The sequence below is a fragment of the Parasteatoda tepidariorum genome, chromosome 7 (assembly GCF_982258835.1).
Source record: "Parasteatoda tepidariorum strain Cologne lab strain chromosome 7, Ptep-v5.0, whole genome shotgun sequence".
NCBI lineage: Eukaryota > Metazoa > Arthropoda > Arachnida > Araneae > Theridiidae > Parasteatoda > Parasteatoda tepidariorum.
Window position 1 is genome coordinate 22,680,410 of NC_141761.1, and position 11,154 is coordinate 22,691,563.

At 30.3% G+C, this 11,154-nt stretch overlaps 1 non-coding gene across 1 annotated transcript; it reads left to right on the forward strand.

The window, feature by feature from the left end:
* Positions 1-3,018: 3,018 nt before the first annotated feature.
* LOC147806948 (U6 spliceosomal RNA) lies at positions 3,019-3,124 on the forward strand. The gene has a single exon (XR_015435829.1). It is a non-coding gene; the product is annotated as a U6 spliceosomal RNA (small nuclear RNA).
* Positions 3,125-11,154: the final 8,030 nt, after the last annotated feature.

An 11,154-nucleotide genomic window follows, 5' to 3' on the forward strand; every position in this document is an offset into this window, starting at 1 on the left:
TACAGTCAGAAATTGGTTGCCTAGCAACCAAGTAAAATTAAGCGTTTCTCTCTTGAATCAGTCAATGGGTTATCTTAAAATATTTATTTGCGCAGGCTACTTTTTTGGCGGTTTTCTGGACTATCGCCAAATATATAAACCTTTATTGCAACCCAATTTATGACCCATTTGTTTTAAAATTTTGTCTACCCCCCTAATTCAAGTGTCTAGATTCCAAATATGTAAAAAAAATATATGTTTATTCAAAGAAAGTACGTTTTTGTGTCTGATTTCGTAACTTAATTAATAGTTTGCACTAATTAATTAGCATATTTGAGGTCACCCCCAGGAACCATTAAGATTGACACTTAGTTCCTGAAAATCGGATCATTAGAACGAAAGTTATTCAGGGTGATATCTTTTTTTTTTGTGGACTGTACATCTAATCTCTCTGAATAATTCGGTAGCAATCTCAATTAATTCCCATAATAATTCTATTCCCTTAGTTCTCATTTCATTCTGTAATTCTCCTGCTGATAACGAATCTCAGCTTACAAAGGATCTCGTTTACCATAGTAGCATTTTTTTACAAATACCGACCTACTTATCTGTGGCGACTTTAACGCCCATCATGATTATTGTGATTTTATATTTTATAACCGTCGTTGAACAGCCGACCCAATTTAATGGGTTTACGACTACTAACGTTCAACTCCGTATCCTTGTAATTTTGAACCCAATCCAGAAGGTAAGGGAACTCCTGGATCGAGTACTGGGGGAAATTTGCCTTCATGGAAGACTTTTTGATGGAGCTAACCAGCATTTGCGTTACATGCAGAGGAAGACCACGAGAACCTCCCACGGTTAGCCTTATTAGATTTTTTAATATCTAATAATCTTAAAATACTGAACACACCAAATGCACCGTTGACATTTGTAACATCGCAATCACATACATACCCAGACTTAACAGTAACAAATAGCCAGGACTTACTAAATTTTTTAAAATGGGAAGTCTTGAATAATGAATCAAACTCTGAGCATAGATACATATTACTACAAATCAATAATACATTTTCGTTTTTTCAATTTACTCGGTTCAAAACAAAATTCAGTATTCAGAAGAAATTCTTCACATATTCGCGACCTTATCATTCAGTTAAGCAATATAAATTCATCAACTGAACTTAATCTTTTCATAGATAACTTAATAGACAAAATTTATATTTTATGCAAACAATCATACAGAACAAAAGCCTTCAAGAAAATAATTAACCCCGCATGGTGTCACGAAATTAACCATTCTTCAAAAAGAACTTTACGCTCTTCGAAAAAGATACCAACGTGCAGATGATCAAAATAACGTCAATAAATTCAAAATCCTTTATAAACTCAAAAGAGCTGTATGCAAAAAACAAATCATAAAAGCTAAATATGACAGTTGGAGATCCCTCTTCGAAAATTCAAAAAATACTTATGGAATACAATATAAGACATCTTTTAAAACAAATACCCATCCATCGGTTCTCGCAGATAATATCTACGATACAAACTCAACCCAAAATGAGGCTACACACATCTTAACGATTTGTTCCCAGATACATACATAATCTCAAACTCACCCTTTAATTATTTGAATACAGATTCAGATCCACCCGTCACCCGCACCGAATTTGAACAGCAGATAAAATCTCTAAGTAACAAAAAGGCTCCCGGAATTGACGGAATAGATTACATCATAGTCTCTTTTTATTTTTTAGTGACTTGATAAAATTCTTCAATAAATGCCTATCACTCAAAACATTCTCTGTTCATTTTAAAAAGGGTCAAATTCTGTTTTTTCTCAAAACGGAAAAATCCAAAACAACTCTCTTCCTATAGACCAGTGTTTCCCAAAGTGGTCCATATGGACCCCTAGGGGTCCGTGGTACCATTCAGGGGGTTCGTGAAAAATAAAAACTGATTTAGGGGTCCCTGAACAACATTAGGGGGTTCGCGTGAGGTTTATTATAAAATAGTAAAATTGTGGTTGATTTTTATTATTATGGAAATTAAGATTAATAAAATAGCAGCGATTTTTACGTCCTAAGTAAACTATAAATAAAGGTGGGTGCTTATAATTATTAACAGTGGTTTGTTACAAATTAAACAGTTGATTTACGAATTTTCTTATATCTTTTGTTCCCTTTTTAAAAGATAACAGTATGAATGAGTCGAAGAAAAAACGTCGAAAATACAGTGTTGAATATTTAAAGTATGTCTTTATTTCTTCACCAGGAAATAGTACTTTACCTATGTGTCTTCTATGTAACAAAACTATAACAAGTGATGCAATGGAACATTCCAAGCTTAACGAACAATTGATAAAAATCCATACTGACAAAAAAGATAATTATTTAACTATTTTTCAAACAGTTAAAGAAAAATATCTGAAAACACCGTCACTGCAACAGCTTATTGGTAGAACATCTAAACGAGGTAACGATGGATTGCATGTTTCTCATAGTTTCCATGTGTCTATATATTACATGATTGCTAAGTCCGGAAAGCCTCACACTATTGAAGAACATATTTTACTAGCTGTAAGTGAGATAATACTCACTGGGTTGCACAAACCAGCTTTTAACATAGTAAAAAGATTTCCACACAGTAATAATAATGTACAAAGAAGGATTGACAAAATATCTCAGTGCGTAGAAAATTCTTTATGTGAGTACTTAATATCTGAATTTTCTATACAGCTTGACGAGTCCACTTATCCAGGAAACGAAGCTTTTACTTCTAACTTATGTAAGATTTGTAAAAGAATTAAAATTTTACCAAGAATTGTTACTTGCTGTAACCAAGGCAAAATATATCGACATATTAATGAAAAAAGCAATAAAAAAACAAAGACAAACTAAACGAATCACTTAAAAAAATTTTTAATCCAAAGATAATTCCCTTCAAAATATAACTTTTAGTGATTTTTTTATTATTTATTTAAGAATAGTAAAAATAAAAAAAATTTGAATTGTTAAACATGCAATTTTTTACATCGTACTTGCTTCGGCAGTACATATACTAAAATTGGAACGATACAGAGAAGATTAGCATGGCCTCTGCGCAAGGATGACACGCAAAATCGTGAAGGTTCCGCATTTTTGCCTGCCAGGTGGCCGAGTGGTTGGCGCTCCTGACTGCGAAGCCAATGACTGCGGGTTCGAATCCCGCTCTGGGCATGGATGTTTCTCTCTTGTGTTGTCCTCTGTTGTGTGTGATGAGTGAATGTGGCCCACACTATGAACGGGTTTGTGGCAGTGTGGCGTGGGTAATGTTGCTCACTTCCGTGACGTTGATTCGCAGGTGCCCACTGGGTAACGTAAAATGAGTAACAAATCCGACATCTTCTAAGGCAGGGGGTCCCGCAGTGGACTGATCGTTAAGACACGGTTCCCAGCAGATCACCGAAGTCAAGCATCACTGGCTATGGTCAGTGTGCGGGTGGGTGACCACTTGGATCAGCCTGCGTAGGAACCGAGGGAGTGCGGTATGGGTCCTCGTTAAACTGTTCTACCGTAAAGTGCTCGACTTAGCGTGCTGGTCGTCGGGCTACCAAAGCGGGGGTGCCATCCCCTCTGCAGAGGATCAAAATTGTGATGACATGTCTTCGGATCATCTTCAGGGATGTTTCCCAGATCGTCGCCAATAGCCCATTGCGCAGCTCCAGTGCGACGTAAATGAACAACAACAACAATCTAAGGCAGGGGTGTCAAACTCAAAAGCTAACTTGGGCCAAATAAACAATGCTTAACTTTAGGGGGGCCGCAAAAAAATCAATGTTCATAGAAACAAATATTTTTATTTTGAATAGTAATAAACATATATAAAGTTAAATTATTGTTTACGTCCTGATACTTGACATCTTTTCTCTGCTACTATCTTTTCTATTTCGGGAGAAATTTTATTGGCCGAGACTACTTTCAAAATTGACCCAACATGAGCGTTATTAATACAGTTTCGGACAGGAGATTTATTTCCATTCATAACAGAAAATAATGCTCTCACTGATAGTACTTCCAAACATGGAAATAATTTCATACGCGAATTTTCGAGTATTTTCAAACCTTGCCGGTAAATATTCGTGAAATTCAGGCACACCCACTGTAATGAATTTTGCCTTCAAATTTGAGTCGCACTGAATCTCAATCACTTCCATTTGCATATAACTGGGTTCTGAGTCTGTATTTATTGAGAAAATCGAAGAAAACAAACAAAATTTTGTCTTCCAAAGAATTAAAATCTTTAAACCTTGTTTCAAATTCTGCGTATTTTTGATACGATGCAGTATCTTCTTAACTAGATTTGTTCTTGTTGCACGTTGGGAAGTGCGTTAAATCTTCATTTTTCAGTTGCCTTTCCCAAAGAAATAGTTTACATTTGAATGCTTTAATTCTGTCAAACATGTTCGTAATGATCTAATCCTCGCCTTGTAACAATAAATTTAAATTGGATAAGTGTTTGGTTATATCAACCATGAAAGATAAATCTTGCAGCCATATTTGATCGGAGAACAAGCTTGTATCTTGATTTATAGTTTGTAAAAACTTACATATTTTTTCTTTCAAATCCCAGAATTGTTTGAGAACCTTAGAGCAAGATACCCAACTTACCTCCCTATAGTAGGATAAACCTGATTATGTACTATCTAATTGATAGCTTAGTGTGAAACGGACTCCATTTCAGCCAATTAGAATTTTACATTTTCGCGCGTACAATTTAAAATGATCCGTACAGTTCATAAATAAAGTATATTATAATTTTATATGCTGGTTAAGTTTCTAATTCACATTTCCATTTTATTTTTAATTTGCTTCGGATATATTAACTGGGCCGCAAAAATGTTCAACTCGGGCCGCATGCGGCCCGCGGGCCGTGATTTTGACACCCCTGTTCTAAGGCGAAGAATAAAGTTCAGTGCCTGCCATTTGAAAAAAAAAAATAATAATAATTTTACATCACTCTAAAGAATGTAAATTTATAAAACAAAATAAAAAAGTTGATCAAAACTGGTCAAATAGTTCTTGAAAATCGAATTTTAAATATTTTAATTTTCGAAAATCATTTTTTTAAAATTCATTTTCTCAAAAACTTTTCAACCGGTTTCGTTCAAATTTTGTATTTTGCTTCGTAATGTCGCATTCTTTAGAATGGCATAAAAGTTTTATACCTTACAATTCAAATATTTTTCTTCTATTAGTAAATAAAATAATAAAAAATATATACAATACTCACTAAAAGGTGTTTATTGCATGGAATTATTTTTGGATAAACGCATTTTATAATTGTGTGCAAAATATTTTTTAATTCACTTTAAAAGATCTCGAGATATGGTGAAATACGCGAGAAGTAAAGTTAACATTAAGGGGTTCGAACTTTGAACAGCTCTCCTGACCAAACTATTGGAACCATAATTCCCAGATTGTGGCTTCTCCCTATATTTTAGAGATCATAAATCTGAATCCGTCCAAAAATAATGTGTCTTTATTCAGAGAAGGTTCGCTTTTGCGTATGATTTCTTATCTTAAAACACCGTCTGCACTAATTAATCATCATATTTAAGGTCACCTTCTCGAACCATTGAGATTAAGTCCTAAAACGCGAGGATCCGATCATTGGATCAATAGTTATTCGTAGAGGTCCGTTTTTTATTTTTCGCACTGCAGATACGAATAACTTTTAAAAATTTTTTAAAAATATTTTCGTAACTAAGTTGTCAGATTACATTGGTTCTCCCCTTCTCGCTTTATATGTTTTTATTTGTGTTTCATATTGTATTTTTCTAGAATTTGTGTGATTTTTTACGAGATAAAATTTTGTTTACGAATAGTCTTATTTTTTCCCCTTTTTTTCTGACAAATTAAACGCGCTTTAAGTAAGAAGATGTCATAAAAGATCTCTCTATTTACGCTTCGAACCTCTATTTGCGCCTCTGTTTTCATATTTTGTAATCTAGCAATTTCATTACGATTTTATTATTATTATTTTAAATCATTCTTGAAAGATTCCGGAACATGTAAATTCATTTGAATTCGCTACTTGCTTTATAGGTTATGTTTTTTTTTAGTTCTGTATTTTTCTTGTATTATATTTTCTGTTTTTTGCTTGATATGTTTTATTTAGTATATTGTTTTATTTTCGCTTCAATTTTTTTTGGTTACTCCTCACACTATTGTATTGATATATTTTGCTTTGGCTATATTAATGCAATATTAGAAATCACACCTTTTGGTGGATATAATCGTGTGAGCTGATGACGCGTTTATGTCTTTTTATTACTTTGTTTTCTGGATCTCTAATATTTTTTCAATAAATTTCTTTTTAAATATTTCTAAAAATATTTTAAGTATTTATTTATTTATTCATTTTACATTTATTTCTGAATAAAGGCTTTAAAATTATTAAGATCTTATAACGAATAAATGCAAAAACAATATTTATTCGTTACTCAAAGAAAGGTTGTTATTTTTTTGTATCATAAATTCAATTTATTCTTATAATTCTTTTAAAATACTTTATAATTTTCCCCTTTTTATTTGATTATTTACAAATCAATATTCATAAAAATATATTTTTACCTTAACTAATAATCTTGGTCTCTTAAGAATAATTAATCTACATCTTTAAGCTCCAGTTTACTATCTTGTTAAGAAAATTTAAATAAATCAAAAGAGATTTTTTTAAGAGTTGCAAAGACTAGTAGTCTTGTAAAATAATTAGTTTTAAGTGCTGCATTTTTTTACAAACTAAGGATACTATTCTTTCTAAGTACTTAGGCTCTAAAAGAAGTTAAACTATTTTAAACAATAATTTGAATTTCATAATTTGTGTTAAAACATGGCTTAGAAAAATTCCGAATTAAGTAGCATACACTTTTTAAATTTAAATTTGGAAAAAAAAGAACTTCTTCAATTTTAGTTAAAGAATATTGCTTTATCTAAGGAGCGGTATATTGAAAAAATTGAAAGATAATCCCACTTTGTAACTTTATGCAAACTGATAAAAAAAGAGAATTTCCTTTTGCTCAAACTACTTTGTCAGTTCTAAGAATAAAGAGAAGTGTATTGCATATAGAAAAAAATTTGCAAACCCATGACGAAACTTATTTTTATTTCATGTTTTATTTTAACTTCTTACACCGGTATTCATCACGCTGATTTAAATCTTCTTTAAGGTTAAATCGAGCGTGATTTAATCAGGGGATCAGAATATCAACGCGTAAAAGTAACTCGTGGGTTAACTCTCAGTCTTTATTCACCAGTCGTCTTCAACGAAGGGTTTCTTAGCTCAAAGCCTACTCTAGCAAGAAGTGTAACAAATTCTCTGATTGTATATAAAATAAACCTCTCGTAAGAAAATTCATTCAATGCTGAATTTATACGCTTCACATAGAAAAGGGGCAATGGAATGAATACAAAATCGTAATTTTATTTTACTTAAAAAAAACTTGAGTTTTCAAAATTATTTCACTTTATTTTTAAAATTTAACATTTCTCTTTTAAACATTTTTGATTTTTGAAGAAAATAGTAAATTTTATAGGTTATATTGGATTGTAATAATTAATTTTAAAGCTAATACATTCATTTACTAATATAGATGATTTATAATAAAGAAATACAAATTTATTTAAATTATTAGAAACTTAAAAATTGAAATTTCCAATTTTTTTAATAAAGAATAATGACAATAAAATCGTCATATATTGTCCTCGTGTTTATGTATGGTACGATTTCATATAAGTTTGTTGCAATGAGGTTTAATTTGTCCTTTTATTGGATATATTCACCGAAAATGGCCGCAGAACTACAACTTCAGTTGTAAACAAATTTTTCCAGTTGAAAATCAATTGTAACTTAAGATATATGCTTGTATTAAGGGCATTTTTGTCGCATCTAAAGCAATCAGCTCTTAAATTCGACATTCAAAGTACCTAAATTTCAACGATACATTTAGACAATGTTTTCATTCACTTTTGCCTTTCTTGTAATTTAATCTTGTTATCAAAATTTTAAAACCTCTCCAATTAGCTAGAATGCTCCATACTCGATCACAATACAAGTTTGAAATGTTTACTACCGTTTGTCGTTAAATCAAGTTTAACGTCAATCAAAATTTCTACCATTTTAAGATAAGTTAGAGAACTTAAAATGCAACTAGAGCTCTGCACTGGATGATTATACAACTTCTCATTGCTTTTTGATTACTATACTCGCTTTTTGATTACTATACTCAGAATATATTGCTATATTATCGTCTATAGGAATTAATTGTCAATCAAAATTATGATCACTTCCAAATTAAGGGAAACTCTAAAATCGTTTTAGTTGCAATTCTTTGTTTGATGACATCAAAAATTTCAATCGTTTTTTAATCGCTAAAAACAGAATTTATCGTCAATTTATTGCAAAATGGAGTAAATCGACAATTAAAATTTTGACCATTTTAAGAATAGCTAGAGAACTTAAAATGTAATTTGATCTCTGCTCTGGTTGAAAATACAATTGCCCATTGTTTTATGATTGCTACACGCAGAATTCATCGTGATATTATTGTCTGAAAAGAATTTTTCGCCAATAAAATTTATGACCACTTTAAAATTATCTGGAAGTCAAGAATTTTAACTGAAATTCTGTGTTGGAGAACATCACAAGTTTCAATCCGTAAATTGCTGAAAACAAAGTTTTATAATTATATTATTGCAAATTAAAATTTATCATTAATCAAAATTCAGATCAATATTTTTGACTAGCTAAGGGATTAAAATTGTAGCTGCACCTGACACAAATCTTAGTTTCAACTATCGCTTAATAGTATCAACCAGAACTTTATCATCATATTATCTCCAAATTAAAATTATCATCCAGCGAAATTTTCACTTGTGTTTTTCGACTTAACTTTTAAAATTTGCACTGGAGTTCTAAGCTTGTTGAAAAAAGTTTCGATGGTTTCTTTACTACTGTAAAAGAATTCAGTATCGATCTCAATCTCAACAGTTTTGTGATTTTTGTTTAATTTTCACTTGGAACTCTGTGACGGGGACAATAGCAGTTACTATTGTGTCGAAACGAAATTTTGACGAAACGAAATTTTTGTGTCGAAACGAAATTTTCTCAATCAAAATTTTTACTTCTTTCCTACTAGCTAATTTGCTTAAAGCTGTATTAGATCTTTGTATCTGTTGTCAATACAAATATAGGGGACAGAGGACTACTGTGGACATGGGGTTAGAGTAGATATCTTAATTTTTTTTTCTTATTTATTTTTTCTTATTTATTGTTCAAACTTCTTCGGGAGCTATCGTAGATTGGCAACAATGATCAATGTGCTAAAAAGATGGACTAACCTGAATAACTTTTGACCTAATGATTTGATCTTCACGTTCTAGGACTCAATCTTAATTGTTCGAGGGCGTGACTTCAAATACACTAATTAGTTAGTGCAAACGATGTTTTAAATTACGAAATTAGACCAAAAAATTTACTTTTTCTGAATAAACATAAATTTTTTTTTGACGGATAAGGATTTCTGAGTCACAAAGCATAGGGAAAAAGAAACATACTCACAAAACATATCTATATCTCTATAATTTATAACTATATAACTAAATCTCTATAATTTATAACTGTATAACTAAATCTCTTATTATATCTCTATAAATAAACACAGAAAATCTTCATATGAAGAATTTTATTAATATAAGAAGTGCTTATAAATTAGAAAGAAACAACAAATATTTCGAAACTATTAATTTTTTATATTCATTACATTTCTTTAAAACTGAAGATAATTTAACCATTTCACGATACAAAAAGAGTTTAAATTTTTGACACTCCGAAAAGTTTAAAATATTTAAGCTGACGTGAAGTTCCAAGAATAAAATGATGGCGAAAATTAGCTGAGTCATGCACAAAACGAAAGCAAAAAATAAAGCCAAAAGAAACTTTAGCGATGGTATTTTTAAATTAAATAAAAGTTCCATAAAATATTGAAGTGTTCACCAGTGCACGTAGAAAAGGATAATTTTTAAGAAAATGTTTTTTCCATATAACTTCGCTTAAAAACTAATTTTGAAAAAAATTTTGTAATTTTTTATTGGTTTACAGCTTTTTTTCTAGCTCAAAACTTTTTTGACAAGTGAGCAAATTCACAAGAATTATTGCTGGTAGCATTACTTAAATGACATTAAGGAATAAAGTCGAAATTTTGTTTTATAAAATTAGCTTTTGATTTACCATTTAAATGTTTGAGACTTTAACTAATTCTTTTATATTGAATTACTATGGAATGCAAGTAAAAACAATTTTATCTGGAATAAAAATTCACATTTTTTCTAGTTTTATAATTAAAATAATGAATAAAGTTAGTCTTTATTCTGATAAGCCTAAAAAATTTTTAAATAAATAAATATACTGTAATAAATTCAATATCATTTCATTTATTTAAAGTGAAGTAATTATTGTAACAAAATATTTTAGTAATATCAAAAATAAATTAAGTTACATTGTTCTCTTAAAATGTGTTTGAAAAATTCTGTGTCGCGTAGAGCTATTTTGTGATTAATCATTAAATTTAAGGAAATAACTTGAAAATTATATCAAGTTTTCGGTGTTCAGAAAATAGTTTATGTTTGCAACACTACATTCATCAGAACTATTTGCATTTATAGATAATCTTTTTTTAAAATAATCAGTTGCATGCTTAGATTTTTTACTATAATTATAATTTTTTATCTAATATTTACTTCCATTTCTTTCCAGATTTATTTCTGGAATGTTTATATTTATTTTAAATTATATTAAGTATAAACTTCGCCCTTCAATTTACTTTAGGTAGGTGTAACTAACCAGTGAAGGAACACTTGAGCTTCGCTTGCCTTTTAAAAAATCATATTAATTTCAAAATTCGTAATTTCAGTTAAATGACAGTGTCAACATATTTGTTACTAATTGCAAATTATGTAAAAAAATTGTAGAGAACTTACATAATAATGTTTTAAAGTTTTGGAGGTTCAAATAACAAGTAGTAAGAAGACCAAGTGAAGGAACAGCTCTTACCAGTGAATGAACACCCAGTAAAGGAACACTTAATTTTGGTTATTTTTTAATGCTCTTTATGAATTTATAAGCCATACAAAT